The 26,888-nt window shown below is 56.9% G+C and overlaps 1 protein-coding gene across 3 annotated transcripts in view; it reads left to right on the top strand.

Annotated features, from left to right (window-relative positions):
* EPPK1 (epiplakin 1) overlaps positions 1–26,888 on the top strand; it is a 100,509-nt gene that overhangs the window by 22,440 nt on the left and 51,181 nt on the right. The window contains exons 2-3 of one of the 3 annotated variants that reach the window (XM_063921104.1): positions 21–120; positions 6,454–6,503. The exons of 1 other annotated variant lie outside the window; for it this stretch is intronic. The gene's annotated coding sequence lies outside the window, so the exon portion shown is untranslated. The remainder of the gene's footprint in view (positions 1–20; positions 121–6,453; positions 6,504–26,888) is intronic. One more of the 3 variants, XM_063921105.1, reaches the window with a different exon arrangement.

Here is a 26,888-nt window from a genome sequence, read left to right as displayed (position 1 = left end):
CGATTCTCGTGTGTTCACAGACGCAGAGCGACAGATTTCTGTGTGATGTACAGCGAGGAACATTGTCATTCCTGAGAGACGGCGACCATCCATACAGATCTGCGCTGGGGGAGGCTGGAGGTAATGTCACTGGGACTCTGTTATATCAGACACCCATCTTGTATCATGAGATGCGTTTCATCGTCTCCGGTGGAGATTGGATATATCGCTGTTCTGTGGAAATCATGAAGAAACGATTTTATTGTAAAAAAAAGACGTATATATTACATAAGAAATAAATTAGAAATCTGTTTATTTAAATGATGAGAGCTCAATCCTGAGGTGGGGGAAATTCAGGAGCACGGTGTTACCCGGCTGCTTGGTTACTGGCCTGATCCTGAGGTGGGGGTAATTCAGGAGCACGGTGTTACCCGGCTGCTCAGTTACTGGCCTGATCCTGAGGTGGGGGTGACGCAGCAGCACGGTGTTACCCGGCTGCTCAGTTACTGACCTGATCCTGAGGTGGGAGTGATGCAGCAGCACGGTGTTACCCGGCTGCTCAGTTACTGACCTGATCCTGAGGTGGGAGTGATGCAGCAGCACGGTGTTACCCCGCTGCTCAGTTACTGGCCTGATCCTGAGGTGGGGGTAACGCAGCAGCACAGTGTTACCCGGCTGCTCAGTTACTGGCCTGATTCTGAGGTGGGGGTAACGCAGCAGCACGGTGTTACCCGGCTGCTCAGTTACTGACCTGATCCTGAGGTGGGGGTAACGCAGCAGCACGGTGTTACCCGGCTGCTCAGTTACTGGCCTGATCCTGAGGTGGGAGTGATGCAGCAGCACGGTGTTACCCGGCTGCTCAGTTACTGGCCTGATCCTGAGGTGGGAGTGATGCAGCAGCACGGTGTTACCCCGCTGCTCAGTTACTGGCCTGATCCTGAGGTGGGGGTAACGCAGCAGCACGGTGTTATCCGGCTGCTCAATTACTGGCCTGGTCCTGAGGTGGGGGTAACGCAGCAGCACGGTGTTACCCGGCTGCTCAGTTACTGGCCTGATCCTGAGGTGGGGGTAACGCAGCAGCACGGTGTGTTACTGGCCTGATCCTGAGGTGGGAGTGATGCAGCAGCGCGGTGTTACCCGGCTGCTCAGTTACTGGCCTGATCCTGAGGTGGGGGTAACGCAACAGCACGGTGTTACCCGGCTGCTCAGTTACTGGCCTGATCCTGAGGTGGGAGTGATGCAGCAGCACGGTGTTACCCGGCTGCTCAGTTACTGGCCTGATCCTGAGATGGGGGTAACGCAACAGCACGGTGTTACCCGGCTGCTCACTTACTGGCCTGATCCTGAGGTGGGGGTAACGCAGCAGCACGGTGTTACCCGGCTGCTCAGTTACTGGCCTTATCGTGAGGTGGGGGTTACGCAGCAGCACGGTGTTACCCGGCTGCTCAGTTACTGGCCTGATCCTGAGGTGGGAGTGATGCAGCAGCACGGTGTTACCCGGCTGCTCAATTACTGGCCTGATCCTGAGGTGGGGGTAACGCAGCAGCACGGTGTGTTACTGGCCTGATCCTGAGGTGGGAGTGATGCAGCAGCACGGTGTTACCCGGCTGCTCAGTTACTGGCCTGATTCTGAGGTGGGGGTAACGCAGCAGCGCGGTGTTACCCGGCTGCTCAGTTACTGACCTGATCCTGAGGTGGGGGTAACGCAGCAGCACGGTGTTACCCGGCTGCTCAGTTACTGGCCTGATCCTGAGATGGGGGTAACGCAACAGCACGGTGTTACCCGGCTGCTCAGTTACTGGCCTTATCCTGAGGTAGGGGTAACGCAGCAGCACGGTGTTACCCGGCTGCTCAGTTACTGGCCTGATTCTGAGGTGGGGGTAACGCAGCAGCGCGGTGTTACCCGGCTGCTCAGTTACTGGCCTGATCCTGAGGTGGGGGTAACGCAACAGCACGGTGTTACCCGGCTGCTCAGTTACTGGCCTGATCCTGAGGTGGGAGTGATGCAGCAGCACGGTGTTACCCGGCTGCTCAGTTACTGGCCTGATCCTGAGATGGGGGTAACGCAACAGCACGGTGTTACCCGGCTGCTCAGTTACTGGCCTGATCCTGAGGTGGGGGTAACGCAGCAGCACGGTGTTACCCGGCTGCTCAGTTACTGGCCTTATCCTGAGGTGGGGGTAACGCAACAGCACGGTGTTACCCGGCTGCTCAGTTACTGGCCTGATTCTGAGGTGGGGGTAACGCAGCAGCACGGTGTTTCCCGGCTGCTCAGTTACTGGCCTGATCCTGAGATGGGGGTAACGCAACAGCACGGTGTTACCCGGCTGCTCAGTTACTGGCCTTATCCTGAGGTGGGTGTAAAGCAGCAGCACGGTGTTACCCGGCTGCTCAGTTACTGGCCTTATCCTGAGGTGGGTGTAACGCAGCAGCACGGTGTTACCCGGCTGCTCAGTTACTGGCCTGATTCTGAGGTGGGGGTAACTCAGCAGCACGGTGTTACCCAGCTGCTCAGTTACTGGCCTGATCCTGAGATGGGGGTAACGCAACAGCACGGTGTTACCCGGCTGCTCAGTTACTGGCCTTATCCTGAGGTAGGGGTAACGCAGCAGCACGGTGTTACCCGGCTGCTCAGTTACTGGCCTGATTCTGAGGTGGGGGTAACGCAGCAGCGCGGTGTTACCAGGCTGCTCAGTTACTGGCCTGATCCTGAGGTGGGGGTAACGCAACAGCACGGTGTTACCCGACTGCTCAGTTACTGGCCTGATCCTGAGGTGGGAGTGATGCAGCAGCACGGTGTTACCCGGCTGCTCAGTTACTGGCCTGATCCTGAGATGGGGGTAACGCAACAGCACGGTGTTACCCGGCTGCTCAGTTACTGGCCTGATCCTGAGGTGGGGGTAACGCAGCAGCACGGTGTTACCCGGCTGCTCAGTTACTGGGCTTATCCTGAGGTGGGGGTAACGCAGCAGCACGGTGTTACCCGGCTGCTCAGTTACTGGCCTGATTCTGAGGTAGGGGTAACGCAGCAGCACGGTGTTACCCGGCTGCTCAGTTACTGGCCTGATCCTGAGATGGGGGTAACGCAACAGCACGGTGTTACCCGGCTGCTCAGTTACTGGCCTTAACCTGAGGTGGGTGTAACGCAGCAGCACGGTGTTACCCGGCTGCTCAGTTACTGGCCTGATCCTGAGGTGGGGGTAACGCAGCAGCACGGTGTTACCCGGCTGCTCAGTTACTGGCCTTATCCTGAGGTGGGGGTAACGCAGCAGCACGGTGTTACCCGGCTGCTCAGTTACTGGCCTGATTCTGAGGTGGGGGTAACGCAGCAGCACGGTGTTACCCGGCTGCTCAGTTACTGGCCTGATCCTGAGATGGGGGTAACGCAACAGCACGGTGTTACCCGGCTGCTCAGTTACTGGCCTGATCCTGAGGTGGGGGTAACGCAACAGCACGGTGTTACCCGGCTGCTCAGTTACTGGCCTGATCCTGAGGTGGGAGTGATGCAGCAGCACGGTGTTACCCGGCTACTCAGTTACTGGCCTGATCCTGAGATGGGGGTAACGCAACAGCACGGTGTTACCCGGCTGCTCAGTTACTGGCCTGATCCTGAGGTGGGGGTAACGCAGCAGCACGGTGTTACCCGGCTGCTCAGTTACTGGCCTTATCCTGAGGTGGGGGTAATGCAGCAGCACGGTGTTACCCGGCTGCTCAGTTACTGGCCTGATTCTGAGGTGGGGGTAACGCAGCAGCACGGTGTTACCCGGCTGCTCAGTTACTGGCCTGATCCTGAGGTGGGAGTGATGCAGCAGCACGGTATTACCCGGCTGCTCAGTTACTGGCCTGATCCTGAGGTGGGGGTAACGCAGCAGCACGGTGTGTTACTGGCCTGATCTTGAGGTGGGAGTGATGCAGCAGCACGGTGTTACCCGGCTGCTCAGTTACTGGCCTGATTCTGAGGTGGGGGTAACGCAGCAGCGCGGTGTTACCCGGCTGCTCAGTTACTGGCCTGATCCTGAGGTGGGGGTAACGCAGCAGCACGGTGTTACCCGGCTGCTCAGTTACTGGCCTGATCTTGAGATGGGGGTAACGCAACAGCACGGTGTTACCCGGCTGCTCAGTTACTGGCCTTATCCTGAGGTGGGTGTAACGCAGCAGCACGGTGTTACCCGGCTGCTCAGTTACTGGCCTGATTCTGAGGTGGGTGTAACGCAGCAGCACGGTGTTACCCAGCTGCTCAGTTACTGGCCTGATCCTGAGGTGGGAGTGATGCAGCAGCACGGTGTTACCCGGCTGCTCAGTAATGCTGCTTTCAGATTGCAAATGCCGGATCCCACCCGGTAATAGAAACGTGTCCTCACCGGGTGGGATCCGGCATTTGCGCTCCTTTGCTGGCTTTCCGACCCGGCAATATACCGGGTCGGTTGCCATAGCAGTGGGGGGCGCAGCAGCAGCAGCAGGGGCGGGGGTGGAGGCGGCGCTGGGAAATGAGCTCATCTCCTGCGCCGCCTCTCCCTATGCTGTGAATGGGAGCCGCGTCGCATCGGAACGGCTCCCATTCACACTGCACCTGACCCAGTATTCAACCCAGTAATAACCCTTCTTTTTACCGGGTTGAATTACCGGGTCAGGCGACCCGCTAATTCAGCAAAGGAGCTTTCACATCGCACACTGACCCGTTTCGACACGGCAATATGCCGTGTCGATACCGGGTTATTTGTGCGATGTGAAAGGGGCATTACTGGCCTGATCCTGAGGTGGGAGTGATGCAGCAGCACGGTGTTACCCGGCTGCTCAGTTACTGGCCTGGTCCTGAGGTGGGAGTGATGCAGCAGCACGGTGTTACCCGGCTGCTCAGTTACTGGCCTGGTCCTGAGGTGGGGGTAACGCAGCAGCACGGTGTTACCCGGCTGCTCAGTTACTGGCCTGATCCTGAGGTGGGGGTAACGCAGCAGCACTGTGTTACCCGGCTGCTCAGTTACTGGACTGATCCTGAGGTGGGAGTGATGCAGCAGCACGGTGTTACCCGGCTGCTCAGTTACTGGCCTGGTCCTGAGGTGGGGGTAACGCAGCAGCACGGTGTTACCCGGCTGCTCAGTTACTGGCCTGGTCCTGAGGTGGGGGTAACGCAGCAGCACGGTGTTACCCGGCTGCTCAGTTACTGGCCTGGTCCTGAGGTGGGGGTAACGCAGCAGCACGGTGTTACCCGGCTGCTCAGTTACTGGCCTGGTCCTGAGGTGGGGGTAACGCAGCAGCACGGTGTTACCCGGCTGCTCAGTTACTGGCCTGATCCTGAGGTGGGAGTGATGCAGCAGCACGGTGTTACCCGGCTGCTCAGTTACTGGCCTGGTCCTGAGGTGGGGGTAACGCAGCAGCACGGTGTTACCCGGCTGCTCAGTTACTGGCCTGATCCTGAGGTGGGGGTAACGCAGCAGCACGGTGTTACCCGGCTGCTCAGTTACTGGCCTGATCCTGAGGTGGGAGTAATGCAGCAGCACGGTGTTACCCGGCTCATCACTTACTGGCCTGATCCTGAGGTGGGAGTAATGCAGCAGCACGGTGTTACCCGGCTGCTCAGTTACTGGCCTGATCCTGAGGTGGGAGTAATGCAGCAGCACGGTGTTACCCGGCTCATCACTTACTGGCCTGACTCTGAGGTGGGGGTAACGCAGCAGCACGGTGTTACCCGGCTGCTCAGTTACTGGCCAGATTCTGAGGTGGGGGAAATGCAACCAATTGTCCCTGAGGTGTGTTATTGGCTGGCTGTTGGGATCCGCCCTCTGTAGGGCGTCAGATCTGCCGTTTAATGTGCACAGTTATGAAAAGTGTCCCACAAAAATATTCTGCATGGAAGGACATTATATGTGTAACGCGGTAGGAGGTGTACGGATTTTGGGGTTAATTCTGACCTGATCGCTAGGCTGCGTTGTCGTACAGCGGGCGATCAGGTCTGTATTGCGCATACGTATGCACTGCAATGCGCAGGTGTGTCACATGGGTACAAAGCGGATCACCGCTCAGCGATGGGTTTGTGCGAAGAGTCCATTTGCACGGGCGTTCTCAAGGTTAATGACAGGAAGAGGGCGTTTGTGGGTGGCACCTGACCGTTTTCTGGGAGTGTCTGGAAAAACGCAGGCGTGTCCAAGCGTTTGCAGGGCGGGCGTCTGATTGCAGTGATCGCCGCTTCAGAGTAAGTCCTGGGCTGCACAGACACCGCACAACATCTGTTTGCACAGCTCGGCTACACATGCGATCGCATACTTGCACAGCTAAAATACACTCCCCTGTAGGTGGCGACTATCTGATCGCAGCAGTGCAAAAACCCCTAGCGAGCGATCGGGTCTGAATTACCCCCTTTGTGCATTTATATTTGTCCTTTACTAGGAAGAGCAGAAAGGCGTAATCTCTGCGTTGTACGCTGACGCTGAGAGTATATACCCGTGTGTGATAAATGCTTTGTGTTTATGTTTACAGGGCGCCTCGTGTCATCTCGTCCTGCTTTCCAGACTGTATATAACTGCAAGGTAAGATCCACGTATCATCATGTGCTGCGCTCGCTGTATTATATAAATGTAAGCTGTCACGAGCAGGGTCCTCTCCCCTCATGTGCGTTTCCTTCTCTTCTACTCCATACTCCCTCCGATGGCACCAAATCCCTGGATTTTCTGCCGCCCCGATACTTATTCCAGTGCCGTCTGCTGATGTAGCTGTGTCTATATATACCCTGTACTTGTCCTATATTGTCTTGTACTGTAAGTCACTGGTTTCCTGTTTTGCTTATGTGTTTATGTGCTCTGTAACTGGGCGCTGCGGATCCCTTGTGGCGCCATATAAATAATAATAATAGTACGAGGCGCTGCCGCTACACGCCGGCTCCCTGCGCACATTATCCTGCGCAATCAGATAGATTCTGTTCTAGCGTCTGATTTGTGTGACAGGTATACTGTATATAAAGTACTATTCTATGGGTGAGATGTATCCAGTGTTGGAGAGAGATAAAGTGCATTTGAATAATGACAGTTAGGAGCTGATTGATTGGTACTTTATCTCTCTCTCATACATCCCTCCCTACACACATATTGGTAATGCTCTGTTTTCCGGGTTGGTAGTCCTGCTCTCCAGGAGGGGAGGTGTATAAAGGGGGAGCAGGTTGCCGTGACGCATTTCGCTTCATCCACCCAACGCTCTACGACACTATACCCATGAATGCTGTCACTTGCATCATCAGACAATGGTGCGTGGGGAACGGTAACACAACGTGTGTAACAACAGGATTCCTCAGCTATGCTGTCATATGCATTGCGTCATCAGCTAGCGCATTTCATACCACGCCCTCATCCGGCCCACTGCTCCTACTATCTCCCGGGTGCTCAGTATACATGCTATGATCCTTGATATATATATAAGAAAGGAATGTTTGTTTTCATATTTTTGTTACACTGGGAAGACCACAGGCCAGTACTGTACTTGGGGTTGCGGCTGGTGTGGTAACTGGTGATGGGGGGATACGCTAGTTTGAGCGCCCCAATCATTTGGAACAGTTATCTGATATATTCCTACTCATTTCTCCTTAGGCTCCGATGTACAGATCTCTATAGATAAACATGTCTGTTTGGCCCAGAACCTGTCTATCTCCTTCCACCACCCTTCCTCCGCTCCCACCTATCTCCATCCACCCCCCTTCCTCAGCTCTCACCTATCTCCTTCCACCCTCCTTCCTCCACTCTCACCTATCTCCTTCCACCCCCCTTCCTCCGCCCCCACCTATCTCCTTCCACCACTCCCACCTATCTCCTTCCACCCCCCTTCCTCCACTCCCACCTATCTCCTTCCACACTCCTTCCTCCACTCTCACCTATCTACTTCCACCCCCCTTCCTCCACTCTCACCTGTCTATCTCCTTCCACCCCCCTTCCTCCACTCTCACCTATCTCCTTCCACCCCCCTTCCTCCACTCTCACCTATGTACTTCCACCCCCCTTCCTCCACTCTCACCTGTCTATCTCCTTCCACCCCCCTTCCTCCACTCTCACCTATCTCCTTCCACCCCCCTTCCTCCGCTCTCACCTATCTCCTTCCACCCCCCTTCCTCCACTCTCACCTATCTCCTTCCACCCCCCTTCCTCCGCTCTCACCTATCTCCTTCCACCCCCCTTCCTCCGCTCTCACCTATCTCCTTCCACCCCCTTCCTCCACTCTCACCTGTCTATCTCCTTCCACCCCCCTTCCTCCGCTCTCACCTATCTCCTTCCACCCCCTTCCTCCACTCTCACCTGTCTATCTCCTTCCACCCCCCTTCCTCTGCTCTCACCTATCTCCTTCCACCCCCTTCCTCCGCTCTCACCTATTTCCTTCCACCCCCCTTCCTCCGCTCTCACCTATCTCCTTCCACCCCCCTTCCTCCGCTCTCACCTATCTCCTTCCACCCCCTTCCTCCACTCTCACCTGTCTATCTCCTTCCACCCCCCTTCATCCGCTCTGACCTATCTCCTTCCACCCCCTTCCTCCACTCTCACCTGTCTATCTCCTTCCACCCCCCTTCCTCCGCTCTCACCTATCTCCTTCCACCCCCCTTCCTCCGCTCCCACCTATCTCCTTCCACACCCCTTCCTCCGCTCTCACCTATCTCATTCCACCCCCCTTCCTCCGCTCTCACCTATCTCCTTCCACCCCCCTTCCTCCGCTCTCACCTATCTCCTTCCACCCCCTTCCTCCACTCTCACCTGTCTATCTCCTTCCACCCCCCTTCCTCCACACCCACCTATCTCCTTCCACCCCTCTTCCTCCGCTCTCACCTGTCTATCTCCTTCCACCCCCCTTCCTCCGCTCTCACATATCTCCTTCCACCCCCTTCCTCCGCTCTCACCTATCTCCTTCCACCCCCTTCCTTCACTCTCACCTATCTCCTTCCACCCCTCTTCCTCCGCTCTCACCTATCTCCTTCCACCCCCCTTCCTCCACTCTCACCTATCTCCTTCCACCCCCCTTACTCCGCTCTCACCTATCTCCTTCCACCCCCTTCCTCCACTCTCACCTATCTCCTTCCACCCCCCTTCCTCCACTCTCACCTATCTCCTTCCACCCCTCTTCCCCCGCTCTCACCTATCTCCTTCCACCCCCCTTCCTCCACTCTCACCTATCGCCTTCCACCCCTCTTCCTCCGCTCTCACCTATCTCCTTCCACCCCCCTTCCTCCGCTCTCACCTATCTCCTTCCACCCCCCTTCCTCCGCTCTCACCTATCTCCTTCCACCCCCCTTCCTCCACTCTCACCTGTCTTTTTCCTTCCACCCCACTTCCTCCGCTCTCACCTATCTCCTTCCACCCCCCTTCCTCCGCTCCCACCTATCTCCTTCCACCCCCCTTCCTCAACTCTCACCTATCTCCTTCCACCCCCTTCCTCCGCTCTCACCTATCTCCTTCCACCCCCTTCCTCCACTCTCACCTGTCTATCTCCTTCCACCCCCCTTCCTCCACACCCACCTATCTCCTTCCACCCCTCTTCCTCCGCTCTCACCTGTCTATCTCCTTCCACCCCCCTTCCTCCGCTCTCACCTATCTCCTTCCACCCCCTTCCTCCGCTCTCACCTATCTCCTTCAACCCCCTTCCTCCACTCTCACCTATCTCCTTCCACCCCTCTTCCTCCGCTCTCACCTATCTCCTTCCACCCCTCTTCCTCCGCTCCCACCTATCTCCTTCCACCCCCCTTCCTCCACTCTCACCTATCTCCTTCCACCCCCCTTCCTCCACTCTCACCTATCTCCTTCCACCCCTCTTCCTCCGCTCCCACCTATCTCCTTCCACCCCCCCTTCCTCCGCTCTCACCTATCTCCTTCCACCCCCTTCCTCCGCTCTCACCTATCTCCTTCCACCCCCTTCCTCCACTCTCACCTATCTCCTTCCACCCCCTTCCTCCACTCTCACCTATCTCCTTCCACCCCCTTCCTCCGCTCTCACCTATCTCCTTCAACCCCCTTCCTCCACTCTCACCTATCTCCTTCCACCCCTCTTCCTCCGCTCTCACCTATCTCCTTCCACCCCTCTTCCTCCGCTCCCACCTATCTCCTTCCACCCTCTTCCTCTGCTCTCACCTATCTCCTTCCACCCCCTTCCTCCACTCTCACCTATCTCCTTCCACCCCTCTTCCTCCGCTCTCACCTATCTCCTTCCACCCCTCTTCCTCCGCTCCCACCTATCTCCTTCCACCCCCCTTCCTCCACTCTCACCTATCTCCTTCCACCCCCCTTCCTCCACTCTCACCTCTCTCCTTCCACCCCCCTTCCTCCGCTCTCACCTATCTCCTTCCACCCCCCTTCCTCCACTCTCACCTATCTCCTTCCACCCCCCTTCCTCCGCTCTCACCTATCTCCTTCCACCCCCCTTCCTCCACTCTCACCTATCTCCTTCCACCCCCTTCCTCCGCTCTCACCTATCTCCTTCCACCCCCCTTCCTCCACTCTCACCTATCTCCTTCCACCCCCCTTCCTCCGCTCTCACCTATCTCCTTCCACCCCCTTTCCTCCGCTCTCACCTATCTCCTTCCACCCCCCTTCCTCCACTCTCACCTATCTCCTTCCACCCATCTTCCTCCGCTCTCACCTATCTCCTTCCACCCCTCTTCCTCCGCTCCCACCTATCTCCTTCCACCCACCTTCCTCCACTCTCACCTATCTCCTTCCACCCCCCTTCCTCCACTCTCACCTATCTCCTTCCACCCCCTTCCTCCATACCCACCTATCTCCTTCCACCCCTCTTCCTCCGCTCTCACCTGTCTATCTCCTTCCACCCCCCTTCCTCCGCTCTCACCTATCTCCTTCCACACCCTTCCTCCGCTCTCACCTATCTCCTTCCACCCCCCTTCCTCCACTCTCACCTATCTCCTTCCACCCCTCTTCCTCCACTCTCACCTATCTCCTTCCACCCCCCTTCCTCCGCTCTCACCTGTCTATCTCCTTCCACCCCCCTTCCTCCACACCCACCTATCTCCTTCCACCCCTCTTCCTCCGCTATCACCTGTCTATCTCCTTCCACCCCCCTTCCTCCGCTCTCACCTATCTCCTTCCACCCCCTTCCTCCGCTCTCACCTATCTCCTTCCACCCCCCTTCCTCCGCTCTCACCTATCTCCTTCCACCCCCTTCCTCCGCTCTCACCTATCTCCTTCCACCCCCTTCCTCCACTCTCACCTGTCTATCTCCTTCCACCCCCCTTCCTCCGCTCTCACCTATCTCCTTCCACCCCTCTTCCTCCACTCTCACCTATCTCCTTCCACCCCTCTTCCTCCGCTCTCACCTGTCTATCTCCTTCCACCCCCCTTCCTCCGCTCTCACCTATCTCCTTCCACCCCCCTTCCTCCGCTCTCACATGTCTATCTACTTCCACCCCCTTCCTCCGCTCTCACCTATCTCCTTCCACCCCCTTCCTCCACTCTCACCTATCTCCTTCCACCCCTCTTCCTCCGCTCTCACCTGTCTATCTCCTTCCACCCCACTTCCTCCGCTCTCACCTATCTCCTCCCACCCCCCTTCCTCTGCTCTCACCTGTCTATCTCCTTCCACCCCCCTTCCTCCGCTCTCACCTATCTCCTTCCACCCCCCTTCCTCCGCTCCCACCTATCTCCTTCCACCCCCCTTACTCCGCTCCCACCTATCTCCTTCCACCCCCCTTCCTCCGCTCTCACCTATCTCCTTCCACCCTCCTTCCTCCATTCTCACCTATCTCCTTCCACCCCCCTTCCTCCGCTCTCACCTATCTCCTTCCACCCCCCTTCCTCCGCTCCCACCTATCTCCTTCCACCCTCCTTCCTCCACTCTCACCTATCTCCTTCCACCCCTCTTCCTCCACTCTCACCTATCTCCTTCCACCCCCCTTCCTCCGCTCTCACCTATCTCCTTTCACCCTCCTTCCCCCACTCTCACCTATCTCCTTCCACCCCCCTTTCTCCACTCTCACCTATCTCCTTCCACCCCCCTTCCTCCACTCCCACCTATCTCCTTCCACACCCCTTCCTCCGCTCTCACCTATCTCCTTCCACCCCCCTTCCTCCACTCTCACCTATCTCCTTCCACCACCCTTCCCCCACTCTCACCTATCTCCTTCCACCCCCCTTCCTCCGCTCTCACCTATCTCCTTCCACCCCCCTTCCCCCACTCTCACCTATCTCTTTCCACCCCCCTTTCTCCACTCCCACCTATCTCCTTCCACCCCCCTTCCTCCGGTCCCACCTATCTCCTTCCACCCCCTTCCTCCGCTCTCACCTATCTCCTTCCAAACCCTTCCTCCTCTCTCACCTATCTCCTTCCACCCCCTTCCTCCACTCTCACCTGTCTATCTCCTTCCACCCCCCTTCCTCCACACCCACCTATCTCCTTCCACCCCCCTTCCTCCGCTCTCACCTATCTCCTTCCACCCCCTTCCTCCGCTCTCACCTATCTCCTTCCACCCCCTTCCTCCACTCTCACCTATCTCCTTCCACCCCCCTTCCTCCACTCTCACCTATCTCCTTCCACCCCCCTTCCTCCACTCTCACCTATCTCCTTCCACCCCTCTTCCTCCGCTCTCACCTATCTCCTTCCACCCCCCTTCCTCCGCTCCCACCTATCTCCTTCCACCCCCCTTCCTCCACTCTCACCTATCTCCTTCCACCCCCCTTCCTCCGCTCTCACCTATCTCCTTCCACCCCTCTTCCTCCGCTCTCACCTATCTCCTTCCACCCCCCTTCCTCCGCTCCCACCTATCTCCTTCCACCCCCCTTCCTCCACTCTCACTTATCTCCTTCCACCCCCTTCCTCCACTCTCACCTATCTCCTTCCACCCCCCTTCCTCCACTCTCACCTATCTCCTTCCACCCCCCTTCCTCCACTCTCACCTATCTCCTTCCACCCCTCTTCCTCCGCTCTCACCTATCTCCTTCCACCCCCCTTCCTCCGCTCCCACCTATCTCCTTCCACCCCCCTTCCTCCACTCTCACCTATCTCCTTCCACCCCCCTTCCTCCGCTCTCACCTATCTCCTTCCACCCCTCTTCCTCCGCTCTCACCTATCTCCTTCCACCCCCCTTCCTCCGCTCCCACCTATCTCCTTCCACCCCCCTTCCTTCACTCTCACTTATCTCCTTCCACCCCCCTTCCTCCACTCTCACCTATCTCCTTCCACCCCCCCTTCCTCCGCTCTCACCTATCTCCTTCCACCCCCCTTCCTCCGCTCTCACCTATCTCCTTCCACCCCCCTTCCTCCACTCTCACCTATCTCCTTCCACCCCCCTTCCTCCGCTCTCACCTATCTCCTTCCACCCCTCTTCCTCCGCTCTCACCTATCTCCTTCCACCCCCCTTCCTCCGCTCCCACCTATCTCCTTCCACCCCCCTTCCTCCACTCTCACTTATCTCCTTCCACCCCCCTTCCTCCACTCTCACCTATCTCCTTCCACCCCCCTTCCTCCGCTCTCACCTATCTCCTTCCACCCCCTTCCTCCGCTCTCACCTATCTCGTTCCACCCCCCTTCCTCCACTCTCACCTGTCTATCTCCTTCCACCCCACTTCCTCCGCTCTCACCTATCTCCTTCCACCCCCCTTCCTCCGCTCCCACCTATCTCCTTCCACCCCCCCTTCCTCCGCTCTCACCTATCTCCTTCCACCCCCCTTCCTCCGCTCTCACCTATCTCCTTCCACCCCTCTTCCTCCGCTCTCACCTGTCTATCTCCTTCCACCCCCCTTCCTCCGCTCTCACCTATCTCCTTCCACCCCTCTTCCTCCGCTCTCACCTGTCTATCTCCTTCCACCCCCCTTCCTCCGCTCTCACCTATCTCCCTCCACCCCCTTCCTCCGCTCTCACCTATTTCCTTCCACCCCCTTCCTCCATTCTCACCTATCTCCTTCCACCCCTCTTCCTCCGCTCTCACCTATCTCCTTCCACCCCCCTTCCTCCGCTCCCACCTATCTCCTTCCACCCCTCTTCCTCCGCTCTCACCTATCTCCTTTCACCCCCCTTCCTCCGCTCCCACCTATCTCCTTCCTCCACTCTCAACTGTCTATCTCCTTCCACCCCCCTTCCTCCGCTCTCACCTATCTCCTTCCACCCCCCTTCCTCCACTCTCACCTGTCTATCTCCTTCCACCCCCCTTCCTCCGCTCTCACCAATCTCCTTCCACCCCCTTCCTCCGCTCTCACCTATCTCCTTCCACCCCCTTCCTCCACTCTCACCTATCTCCTTCCACCCCTCTTCCTCCGCTCTCACCTATCTCCTTCCACCCCCCTTCCTCCGCTCTCACCTATCTCCTTCCACCCCCTTCCTCCGCTCTCACCTATCTCGTTCCACCCCCCTTCCTCCACTCTCACCTGTCTATCTCCTTCCACCCCACTTCCTCCGCTCTCACCTATCTCCTTCCACCCCCCTTCCTCCGCTCCCACCTATCTCCTTCCACCCCCCCTTCCTCCGCTCTCACCTATCTCCTTCCACCCCCTTCCTCCGCTCTCACCTATCTCCTTCCACCCCCTTCCTCCACTCTCACCTGTCTATCTCCTTCCACCCCCCTTCCTCCGCTCTCACCTATCTCCTTCCACCCCCTTCCTCCGCTCTCACCTATCTCCTTCCACCCCCTTCCTCCACTCTCACCTATCTCCTTCCACCCCTCTTCCTCCGCTCTCACCTATCTCCTTCCATCCCCCTTCCTCTGCTCTCACCTATCTCCTTCCACCCCCTTCCTCCGCTCTCACCTATCTCGTTCCACCCCCCTTCCTCCACTCTTACCTGTCTATCTCCTTCCACCCCACTTCCTCCGCTCTCACCTATCTCCTTCCACCCCCCTTCCTCCGCTCTCACCTATCTCCTTCCACCCCCCTTCCTCCGCTCTCACCTATCTCCTTCCACCCCCTTCCTCCGCTCTCACCTATCTCGTTCCACCCCCCTTCCTCCACTCTCACCTGTCTATCTCCTTCCACCCCACTTCCTCCGCTCTCATCTATCTCCTTCCACCCCCTTCCTCCGCTCCCACCTATCTCCTTCCACCCCCCCTTCCTCCGCTCTCACCTATCTCCTTCCACCCCCTTCCTCCGCTCTCACCTATCTCCTTCCACCCCCTTCCTCCACTCTCACCTGTCTATCTCCTTCCACCCCCCTTCCTCCACACCCACCTATCTCCTTCCACCCCTCTTCCTCCGCTCTCACCTGTCTCCTTCCACCCCCCTTCCTCCGCTCTCACCTATCTCCTTCCACCCCCCTTCCTCCACTCTCACCTGTCTATCTCCTTCCACCCCACTTCCTCCGCTCTCACCTATCTCCTTCCACCCCCCTTCCTCCGCTCCCACCTATCTCCTTCCACCCCCTTTCTCCACTCTCACCTATCTCCTTCCGTCCCCCTTCCTCCACTCCCACCTATCTCCTTCCACACCCCTTCCTCCGCTCTCACCTATCTCCTTCCACCCCCCTTCCTCCACTCTCACCTATCTCCTTCCACCCCCCTTCCCCCACTCTCACCTATCTCCTTCCACCCCCCTTCCTCCGCTCTCACCTATCTCCTTCCACCCCCCTTCCCCCACTCTCACCTATCTCTTTCCACCCCCCTTTCTCCACTCCCACCTATCTCCTTCCACCCCCCTTCCTCCGCTCTCACCTATCTCCTTCCACCCCCCTTCCTCCACTCTCACCTATCTCCTTCCACCCCCCTTCCCCCACTCCCACCTGTCTTCTTCCACCCCCCTTCCTCCACTCTCACCTATCTCCTTCCACCCCCCTTCCTCCGCTCTCACCTCTCTCCTTCCACCCCCTTCCTCCGCTCTCACCTATCTCCTTCCACCCCCTTCCTCCACTCTCACCTGTCTATCTCCTTCCACCCCCTTCCTCCACACCCACCTATCTCCTTCCACCCCTCTTCCTCCGCTCTCACCTGTCTATCTCCTTCCACCCCCCTTCCTCCGCTCTCACCTATCTCCTTCCACCCCCTTCCTCCGCTCTCACCTATCTCCTTCCACCCCCTTCCTCCACTCTCACCTATCTCCTTCCACCCCTCTTCCTCCGCTCTCACCTATCTCCTTCCACCCCCCTTCCTCCACTCTCACCTATCTCCTTCCACCCCCCTTCCTCCGCTCTTACCTATCTCCTTCCACCCCCCTTCCTCCACTCTCACCTATCTCCTTCCACCCCCTTCCTCCACTCTCACCTATCTCCTTCCACCCCTCTTCCTCCGCTCTCACCTATCTCCTTCCACCCCCTTCCTCCACTCTCACCTATCTCCTTCCACCCCTCTTCCTCCGCTCTCACCTATCTCCTTCCTCCCCCCTTCCTCCATTCTCACCTATCTCCTTCCATCCCCCTTCCTCCACTCTCACCTATCTCCTTCCACCCCTCTTCCTCCGCTCTCACCTATCTCCTTCCACCCCCCTTCCTCCGCTCTCACCTATCTCCTTCCACCCCCTTCCTCCGCTCTCACGTATCTCCTTCCACCCCCCTTCCTCCACTCTCACCTGTCTATCTCCTTCCACTCCACTTCCTCCGCTCTCACCTATCTCCTTCCACCCCCCTTCCTCCGCTCCACCTATCTCCTTCCACCCCCCTTCCTCCGCTCTCACCTATCTCCTTCCACCCCCTTCCTCCGCTCTCACCTATCTCCTTCCACCCCCTTCCTCCACTCTCACCTGTCTATCTCCTTCCACCCCCCTTCCTCCACACCCACCTATCTCCTTCCACCCCTCTTCCTCCGCTCTCACCTGTCTATCTCCTTCCACCCCCCTTCCTCCTCTCTCACCTATCTCCTTCCACCCCCTTCCTCCGCTCTCACCTATCTCCTTCCATCCCCCTTCCTCCGCTCTCACCTATCTCCTTCCACCCCCTTCCTCCGCTCTCACCTATCTCCTTCCACCCCCTTCCTCCACTCTCACCTGTCTATCTCCTTCCACCCCCCTTCCTCCGCTCTCACCTATCTCCTTCCACCCCTCTTCCTCCACTCTCACCTATCTCCTTCCACCCCTCTTCCTCCGCTCTCACCTGTCTATCTCCTTCCACCCCACTTCCTCCGCTCTCACCTATCTCCTTCCACCCCCCTACCTCCGCTCTCACCTGTCTATCTACTTCCACCCCCCTTCCTCCGCTCTCACCTATCTCCTTCCACCCCCTTCCTCCACTCTCACCTATCTCCTTCCACCCCTCTTCCTCCGCTCTCACCTGTCTATCTCCTTCCACCCCACTTCCTCCGCTCTCACCTATCTCCTTCCACCCCCCTTCCTCTGCTCTCACCTGTCTATCTCTTTCCACCCCCCTTCCTCCGCTCTCACCTATCTCCTTCCACCCCCCTTCCTCCTCTCCCACCTATCTCCTTCCACCCCCTTCCTCCGCTCCCACCTATCTCCTTCCACCCCCCTTCCTCCGCTCTCACCTATCTCCTTCCACCCTCCTTCCTCCATTCTCACCTATCTCCTTCCACCCCCCTTCCTCCGCTCTCACCTATCTCCTTCCACCCCCCTTCCTCCGCTCCCACCTATCTCCTTCCACCCTCCTTCCTCCACTCTCACCTATCTCCTTCCACCCCTCTTCCTCCACTCTCATCTATCTCCTTCCACCTCCCTTCCTCCGCTCTCACCTATCTCCTTCCACCCTCCTTCCCCCATTCTCACCTTTCTCCTTTCACCCCCCTTTCTCCACTCTCACCTATCTCCTTCCACCCCCCTTCCTCCACTCCCACCTATCTCCTTCTACACCCCTTCCTCCGCTCTCACCTATCTCCTTCCACCCCCCTTCCTCCACTCTCACCTATCTCCTTCCACCCCCCTTCCCCCACTCTCACCTATCTCCTTCCACCCCCCTTCCTCCGCTCTCACCTATCTCCTTCCACCCCCCTTCCCCCACTCTCACCTATCTCTTTCCACCCCCCTTTCTCCACTCCCACCTATCTCCTTCCACCCCCCTTCCTCTGCTCTCACCTATCTCCTTCCACCCCCCTTCCTCCACTCTCACCTATCTCCTTCCACCCCCCTTCCCACTCTCCCACCTGTCTTCTTCCACCCCCCTTCCTCCACTCTCACCTATCTCCTTCCACCCCCCTTCCTCCGCTCTCACCTATCTCCTTCCACCCCCCTTCCCCCACTCCCACCTGTCTTCTTCCACCCCCCTTCCTCCACTCTCACCTATCTCCTTCGCACTCCCCTTCCTCCGCTCTCACCTATCTCCTTCCACCCCCCTTCCCCCACTCTCACCTATCTCCTTCCACACCCCTTCCTCCACTCTCACCTATCTCCTACCACCCTTCTTCCTCCGCTCTCACCTATCTCCTTTCACCCCCCTTCCTCCGCTCTCACCTATCTCCTTCCACCCCCCTTCCTCCGCTCTCACCTATCTCCTTCTACCCCCCTTCCTCCGCTCCCACCTATCTCCTTCCACCCCCCTTCCTCCACTCTCACCTATCTCCTTCCACCCCCCTTCCCCCACTCTCACCTATCTCCTTCCACCCCCCTTCCTCCGCTCTCACCTATCTCCTTCCACCCCCCTTCCTCTGCTCTCACCTATCTCCTTCCACCCCCCTTCCTCCGCTCCCACCTATCTCCTTCCACCCCTCTTCCTCCGCTCTTACCTATCTCCTTCCACCCCCCTTCCTCCGCTCTCACCTGTCTATTTCCTTCCACCGCTCTCACCTGTCAGGTGAATACCCCGTGCCCTTCCCACCTGCCCTTCAGGGGATTCGCTCAGGAATCCGGCAGGTCTGGGACAGTTGGTCCCGTAATTCCGGTTTCTCTGGCAGGGTACAGGCTCCGTGACCCCAGTGATCGGGTTCATTCCGGTGTTTTGTAAATAAGGGTTGGGTGACGGATGCAGCGATCCAGGGATGTGTCCCGTTGCCTCCATAGATTTCTTTTCCCTTTGGGGTAACTTGCAATCTATAAAACATGCAGCGACTCAGCACGTATTGTGTGTGCTTCAATGCAGCTATTTATCATTCATATATCAGTAGGTGGCTACGTATCACTGGGCCTGACTAAGAGATGGACGCAGGAGAGGGGACGCTTGCATAGTCCCGATTATCGAGAATCTGTGGCTGCGCAAGGTCCGTTCTGCACATGCAATGCCGTCTGTATTTCCCCTCCGCCGCTGACTGATTGACAGGTAGAGGCGGTGAGGGGGGGTGGGGGTGGGGGGCAGTGTCTCCCCTTTTTTGGGGGGGAGGAGAGAGCCGAGGGTCACCACACAGACTTCCTGGCCTCGCAGACCCCCCTCCATTGGTCAGTTGGCCGTCTGAGTGAAAATCGCAAACCCATGCTCACGATGTTGGATCCAGCTGCAACGTCGGTCGCAGTGCTGAGATCGCAGCTACACGCAGGAGGCGTCTCGTCTACTGAGACGTCTCCAGCATGCATACAAAGCTGCGCAGTGTTTCCGTCCATCTCTGTATCAGGCCCTCCATGCAGTCACCGCACCCTCCAGCGCAGGAATGCAGAGAAAATGTTATGGGGGGGAAAAAGGAAACATTTCCAAAAGGAAAAATACTTTCTTCACATAATACTGCAGGTCTGCAGGGAACAGAGCGACCTGTAACGCGTTCCACCCAGCACCGCTGTTCTGAGATAGACTGCCGAGCCATAGCATTAACCCTTTGTTGTGTGGGCAAGGAGGGGTTATCACTGCTTTATAAATAGCCCAGTAACGCCTCTGCGAGGAGAGCGCCGCAGGGCAGAAGAGGCGCTGTGCAGACAGTCAGGAGGATTACAGCAGATTAATCGCGGTGTATGACATAATGACAGCGGCTACAGGTGGAGTAACAGGAAGGAACCGGCATCTCCTCTCCTACTAATCACTTTACCACTTCAAAGCCACCGGGAGCACTGTCACTAGGACGCTGTGCGCAGTACGCGGAGCACTGTCACTAGGACGCTGTGCGCAGTACGCGGAGCACTGTCACTAGGACGCTGTGCGCAGTACGCGGAGCACTGTCACTAGGATGCTGTGTGCAGTACGCGGAGCACTGTCACTAGAACGCTGTGTGCAGTAAGCGGAGCACTGTCACCAGGACGCTGTGCGCAGTACGTGAAGCACTCTCACCAGGACGCTGTGCTCAGTACGCGGAGCACTGTCACTAGGACGCTGTGCACAGTACGTGGAGCACTGTCACTAGGACGCTGTGCACAGTATGCGGAGCACTGTCACTAGGGTGCTATGCGCAGTACGCGGAGCACTGTCACTAGGGCGCTGTGCGCAGTACGCGGTGCACTCTCACCAGGGCGCTGTGCGCAGTATGCGGTGCACTCTCACTAGGACGCTGTGCTCAGTACGCGGAGCACTGTTACTAGGACGCTGTGCGCAGTACGCGGAGCACTGTCACTAGGACGCTGTGCGCAGTACGCGGAGCACTGTCACTAGGACGCTGCGCGCAGTACGCGGAGCACTGTCACTAGGACGCTGTGCGCAGTACGCGGAGCACTGTCACTAGGACGCTGTGCGCAGTACGTGGAGCACTCTCACCAGGACGCTGTGCTCAGTACGCGGAGCACTGTCACTAGGACGCTGTGCGCAGTACGTGGAGCACTCTCACCAGGACGCTGTGCTCAGTACGCGGAGCACTGTCACCAGGACGCTGTGCGCAGTACGCGGTGCACTCTCACTAGGACGCTGTGCTCAGTACGCAGAGCACTGTCACTAGGACACTGTGCTCAGTACGCAGAGCACTCTCACTAGGACGCTGTGCTCAGTACGCGGAGCACTGTCACTAGGATGCTGTGCACAGTATGCTGAGCACTGTCACTAGGATGCTGTGTACAGTACGCAGAGCACTGTCACTAGGACGCTGTGCGCAGTACGCGTAGCACTGTCACTAGGATGCTGTGCGCAGTACGCGGAGCACTGTCACTAGGGCGCTGTGCGCAGTACGCAGAGCACTGTCACTAGGACGCTGTGCTCAGTACGCAGAGCACTCTCACTAGGACGCTGTGCTCAGTACGCGGAGCACTGTCACTAGGATGCTGTGCACAGTATGCGGAGCACTGTCACTAGGATGCTGTGTGCAGTACGCAGAGCACTGTCACTAGGACGCTGTGCGCAGTACGCGTAGCACTGTCACTAGGATGCTGTGCGCAGTACGCGGAGCACTGTCACTAGGGCGCTGTGCGCAGTACGCAGAGCACTGTCACTAGGACGCTGTGCTCAGTACGCAGAGCACTCTCACTAGGACGCTGTGCTCAGTACGCGGAGCACTGTCACTAGGATGCTGTGCACAGTATGCGGAGCACTGTCACTAGGACGCTGTGCGCACTACGCAGAGCACTGTCACTAGGACGCTGTGCGCAGTACGCGGAGCACTGTCACTAGGATGCTGTGCGCAGTACGCGGAGCACTGTCACTAGGACGATGTGCTCAGTACGCAGAGCACTGTCACTAGGATGCTGTGCTCAGTACGCGGAGCACTCTCACCAGGACGCTGTGCTCAGTACGCAGAGCACTGTCACTAGGACGCTGTGCGCAGTACGCGGAGCTCTGTCACTAGGATGCTGTGTGCAGTACGCGGAGCACTGTCACTAGGACGCTGTGCGCAGTACGCGGAGCACTGTCACTAGGATGCTGTGCGCAGTACGTGGAGCACTGTCACTAGGACGCTGTGCGCAGTACGCGGAGCACTGTCACTAGGACGCTGTGTGCAGTACGCGGAGCACTCTCACTAGGACGCTGTGCGCAGTACGCGGAGCACTGTCACTAGGATGCTGTGCGCAGTACGCGGAGCACTGTCACTAGGACGCTGTGCACAGTATGCGGAGCACTGTCACTAGGGTGCTGTGCGCAGTACGCGGAGCACTGTCACTAGGGCGCTGTGCGCAGTACGCGGAGCACTGTCACTAGGGTGCTGTGCGCAGTACGCGGAGCACTGTCACTAGGATACTGTGTGCAGTACGTGGAGCACTGTCACTAGGACGCTGTGCGCAGTACGCGGAGCACTGTCACTAGGATGCTCTGTGCAGTACGCGGAGCACTGTCACTAGGACGCTGTGCGCAGTATGCGGAGCACTGTCACTAGGACGCTGTGCGCAGTACGCGGAGCACTGTCACTAGGACGCTGTGCTCAGTACGCGGAGAACTGTCACTAGGATGCTGTGCACAGTATGCAGAGCACTGTCACTAGGGTGCTATGCGCAGTACGCGGAGCACTGTCACTAGGGCGCTGTGCGCAGTACGCGGTGCACTCTCACCAGGGCGCTGTGCGCAGTATGCGGTGCACTCTCACTAGGACGCTGTGCTCAGTACGCGGAGCACTGTTACTAGGACGCTGTGCGCAGTACGCGGAGCACTGTCACTAGGACGCTGTGCGCAGTACGCGGAGCACTGTCACTAGGACGCTGCGCGCAGTACGCGGAGCACTGTCACTAGGACGCTGTGCGCAGTACGCGGAGCACTGTCACTAGGACGCTGTGCGCAGTACGTGGAGCACTCTCACCTGGACGCTGTGCTCAGTACGCGGAGCACTGTCACTAGGACGCTGTGCGCAGTACGTGGAGCACTCTCACCAGGACGCTGTGCTCAGTACGCGGAGCACTGTCACCAGGACGCTGTGCGCAGTACGCGGTGCACTCTCACTAGGACGCTGTGCTCAGTACACAGAGCACTGTCACTAGGACACTGTGCTCAGTACGCAGAGCACTGTCACTAGGACGCTGTGCGCAGTACGCGTAGCACTGTCACTAGGATGCTGTGCGCAGTACGTGGAGCACTGTCACTAGGGCGCTGTGCGCAGTACGCAGAGCACTGTCACTAGGACGCTGTGCTCAGTACGCAGAGCACTCTCACTAGGACGCTGTGCTCAGTACGCGGAGCACTGTCACTAGGATGCTGTGCACAGTATGCGGAGCACTGTCACTAGGATGCTGTGTGCAGTACGCAGAGCACTGTCACTAGGACGCTGTGTGCAGTACGCGTAGCACTGTCACTAGGATGCTGTGCGCAGTACGCGGAGCACTGTCACTAGGGCGCTGTGCGCAGTACGCAGAGCACTGTCACTAGGACGCTGTGCTCAGTACGCAGAGCACTCTCACTAGGACGCTGTGCTCAGTACGCGGAGCACTGTCACTAGGATGCTGTGCACAGTATGCGGAGCACTGTCACTCGGACGCTGTGCGCAGTACGCAGAGCACTGTCACTAGGACGCTGTGCGCAGTACGCGGAGCACTGTCACTAGGATGCTGTGCGCAGTACGCGGAGCACTTTCACTAGGACGATGTGCTCAGTACGCAGAGCACTGTCACTAGGATGCTGTGCTCAGTACGCGGAGCACTGTCACTAGGATGCTGTGCTCAGTACGCGGAGCACTGTCACTAAGACGCTGTGCTCAGTACGCAGAGTACTCTCACTAGGACGCTGTGCTCAGTACGCGGAGCACTGTCACTAGGATGCTGTGCACAGTATGCGGAGCACTGTCACTAGGACGCTGTGCGCAGTACGCAGAGCACTCTCACTAGGACGCTGTGCTCAGTACGCGGAGCACTGTCACTAGGATGCTGTGCACAGTATGCGGAGCACTGTCACTAGGACGCTGTGCGCAGTACGCAGAGCACTGTCACTAGGACGCTGTGCTCAGTACGCGGAGCACTGTCACTAGGACGCTGTGCGCAGTATGCGGAGCACTCTCACTACCACTTTAATATTCAGCTTTTACTGATGACTGTCTCCATTTATACAAATGTATCTGTGTGTTCCCTCCTACACTTGTGCACAGTGGGGGTCATTCTGAGTTGTTCGCTCGGTAAATTTCTTCGCATCGCTGCGATTTTCCGCTTAGTGCGCATGCGCAATGTTCGCACTGCGACTGCGCCAAGTAAATTTGCTATGCAGTTTGGATTTTTACTCACGGTTTTTTCCTCGTTCTGGTGATCGTAATGTGATTGACAGGAAGTGGGTGTTTCTGGGCGGAAACTGGCCGTTTTATGGGAGTGTGTGAAAAAACGCTACCGTTTCTGGGAAAAACGCGGGAGTGGCTGAAGAAACGGAGGAGTGTCTGGGCGAACGCTGGGTGTGTTTGTGACGTCAAACCAGGAACGACAAGCACTGAACTGATCGCAGATGCCGAGTAAGTTTGAAGCTACTCAGAAACTGCTAAGAGAGGTGTAATCGCAATTTTGAGAATCTTTCGTTCGCAATTTTACTATGCTAAGATTCACTCCCAGTAGGCGGCGGCTTAGCGTGTGTAAAGCTGCTAAAAGCAGCTTGCGAGCGAACAACTCGGAATGAGGGCCCGTATCACTTCTCCTGCTCTGTGTACTTGATGTAATTCTCCGGTTCTGTCTTTATATTGTATGTATGGACAATTGCATAGTTCTTCTAGTGCTAGATACAATTATTGCTGTTCTTATTCTGTATGAATTGACCACAGTCACTGCACAGTACTATTTCTGCTGGGTGCAATACTCAGTACCGGTTCCTACCTTGTATGCATGAGTAACCTAACCAAGCAGTACTACTCTGCTCGCTGCAATAGGCAGTACTCTGTAGGGAGCTACTCCTGAAGTACAAAAGCATAATCCATCATTCAGACCTGATTGCAGCAGCAAATTTGTTAGCAGTTGGGCAAAACCATGTGCAGTGCAGGGGGGCAGATATAACAGGGGCCTCATTCAGACCCGTTTGCACGCTGCATTTTCTCGCAGCTGTGCGAACGGGTCTGAACTGCGCATGTGTGTGACCCGCAATGCGCAGGCGCGTTGCTGCCCGGCGAAGGGGGTCGCCGGAGATCGACGGCTTCAACGACGAAAGTGTTCGCAAGGACGATCGTATGGTTTAGGGGGTAGATAGGAGCGTAGTACCTGCTTATGTGTCTATCTGTGTTCCTACGGCTTTTATAAATATCTTAAAAATATTTGATGGTGTTTTACTGGTGTTGTACTTGTGAATTCTGTCTCACTCATACGGAAATCTCATTGTTTGTTCATACGTGAATATTTAATGATAATAAATTCAATTCAAGAAGATTGACAGGCAGGCCGGCCCCGATCATTGCTGCGTCCTGGGCTGTGCAGGTCACTGCACAGCCCATCCCACCCCTGCAAAGCCCTTAACCCCCTCCCCTGTAGGTGGTGATTACCTGGTCGCAGCAGTGCAAAAAATAGCCTGCGTAAGACCAGGTCTGAATTACCCCCCATGTGCACTGAAGGGGGGGCAGATGTAACATGTGCAGAGAGAGAGAGAGATTTGGGTGGGGTCTGTTCAAATTGAAATCTAAACTGCAGTGTAAAAATAAAGCAGCCAGTATTTACCCTGCACAGAAACAATATAACCCACCCAAATCTAACTCTCTCTGCACATGTTACATCTGCCCCCCCCCCCCCCCCCCCCCTGCACTGCACTTGGTTTTGTCGCCCATAAGGGAGTGCATTTTCATTTTGCAAACATGTGATCGCATGTGCAGCCGAGCGGTACAAAAATAGTTTGTGCAGTTTCTGAGTTGCCCAGAATTTACTCAGCCGCTGCGATCACTTCAGCCTGTCCGGGATCAGAATTGACGTCAGACACCCGCCCTGCAAACGCTTGGACACGCCTGCGTTTTTCCAACCACTGCCAGAAAACGGTCAGTTGACACCCACAAACGCCTTCTTACTGTCAATGTCCTTGCGATCGGCTGTGCGAATGGATTCTTCGTTAAATCCATCGCTGGGCAACGATCCGCTTTGCACCCGTACGACGCAGCTGCGCATTGTGGTACATGCGCAGTTCGCACCTAATCGCAGCGTAGTGGAAAAACCTAGCGTGCGATCAGGTCTGAATGACCCCTTAATTCAGATCTGAGCATAGATGTGCTAAATTTAGCACATGTACGATCAGTCACACTGACATGCGGGGGGATGCTCAGCACAGCGCTAGTCCGCCCCACATGTCAGGGCCAACCCCCCCCCCCCCCCGCACAAGTACACAAGCACTGCACAGCGGCGATGCTTTTGTACTTCAGGAGTAGCTCCCTACCCGCGCAGGTCCTGTGTGCGCTGGCAGGAGCTACTCGTCACTGTGAGGGTCGTGTGATGTCACGCAGCCGCCGCGGCCCGCCCCCCGCATGGTCCAGCACTCCTGCGTTGCCCGGACTGCGCCCTCTAAATGGCAGCCAAACGCCACCGGCCCGCCCCCTCCCACCCAGCGAACGCCTCTGCCTGTCAATCAGCGCCAGCGCATGCGCAGTTCAGACCTGATCGGATGCTGTGCGAAAACGCACAGCACGGATCAGGTCTGAATTACCCCCTCTGTTCCTACAGTGCATGTATAAATGACTGCACAGTACTACTTCTGCTTGGTGCAATACTCTGTATCTGTTCCTACAGTGCATGTATAAATGACTGCACAGTACTACTTCTGCTTGGTGCAATACTCAGTATCTGTTCCTACAGTGCATGTATAAATGACTGCACAGTACTACTTCTGCTTGGTGCAATACTCTGTATCTGTTCCTACAGTGCATGTATAAATGACTGCACAGTACTACTTCTGCTTGGTGCAATACTCAGTATCTGTTCCTACAGTGCATGTATAAATGACTGCACAGTACTACTTCTGCTTGGTGCAATACTCAGTATCTGTTCCTACAGTGCATGTATAAATGACTGCACAGTACTACTTCTGCTTGGTGCAATACTCAGTATCTGTTCCTACAGTGCATGTATAAATGACTGCACAGTACTACTTCTGTTTGGTGCAGTACTCAGTATCTGTTCCTACAGTGCATGTATAAATGACTGCACAGTACTACTTCTGCTTGGTGCAATACTCAGTATCTGTTCCTACAGTGCATGTATGAATGGATGCACAGTACTACTTCTGCTTGGTGCAATACTCAGTATCTGTTCCTACAGTACATGTATAAATGACTGCACAGTACTACTTCTGCTTGGTGCAATACTCAGTATCTGTTCCTACAGTACATGTATAAATGACTGCACAGTACTACTTCTGCTTGGTGCAATACTCAGTAT

This window comes from Pseudophryne corroboree, chromosome 5 (genome assembly GCF_028390025.1).
Source record: "Pseudophryne corroboree isolate aPseCor3 chromosome 5, aPseCor3.hap2, whole genome shotgun sequence".
In the NCBI taxonomy this organism is placed as follows: Eukaryota; Metazoa; Chordata; class Amphibia; order Anura; family Myobatrachidae; genus Pseudophryne; species Pseudophryne corroboree.
This window is presented reverse-complemented; position numbering and strand designations above follow the sequence as displayed.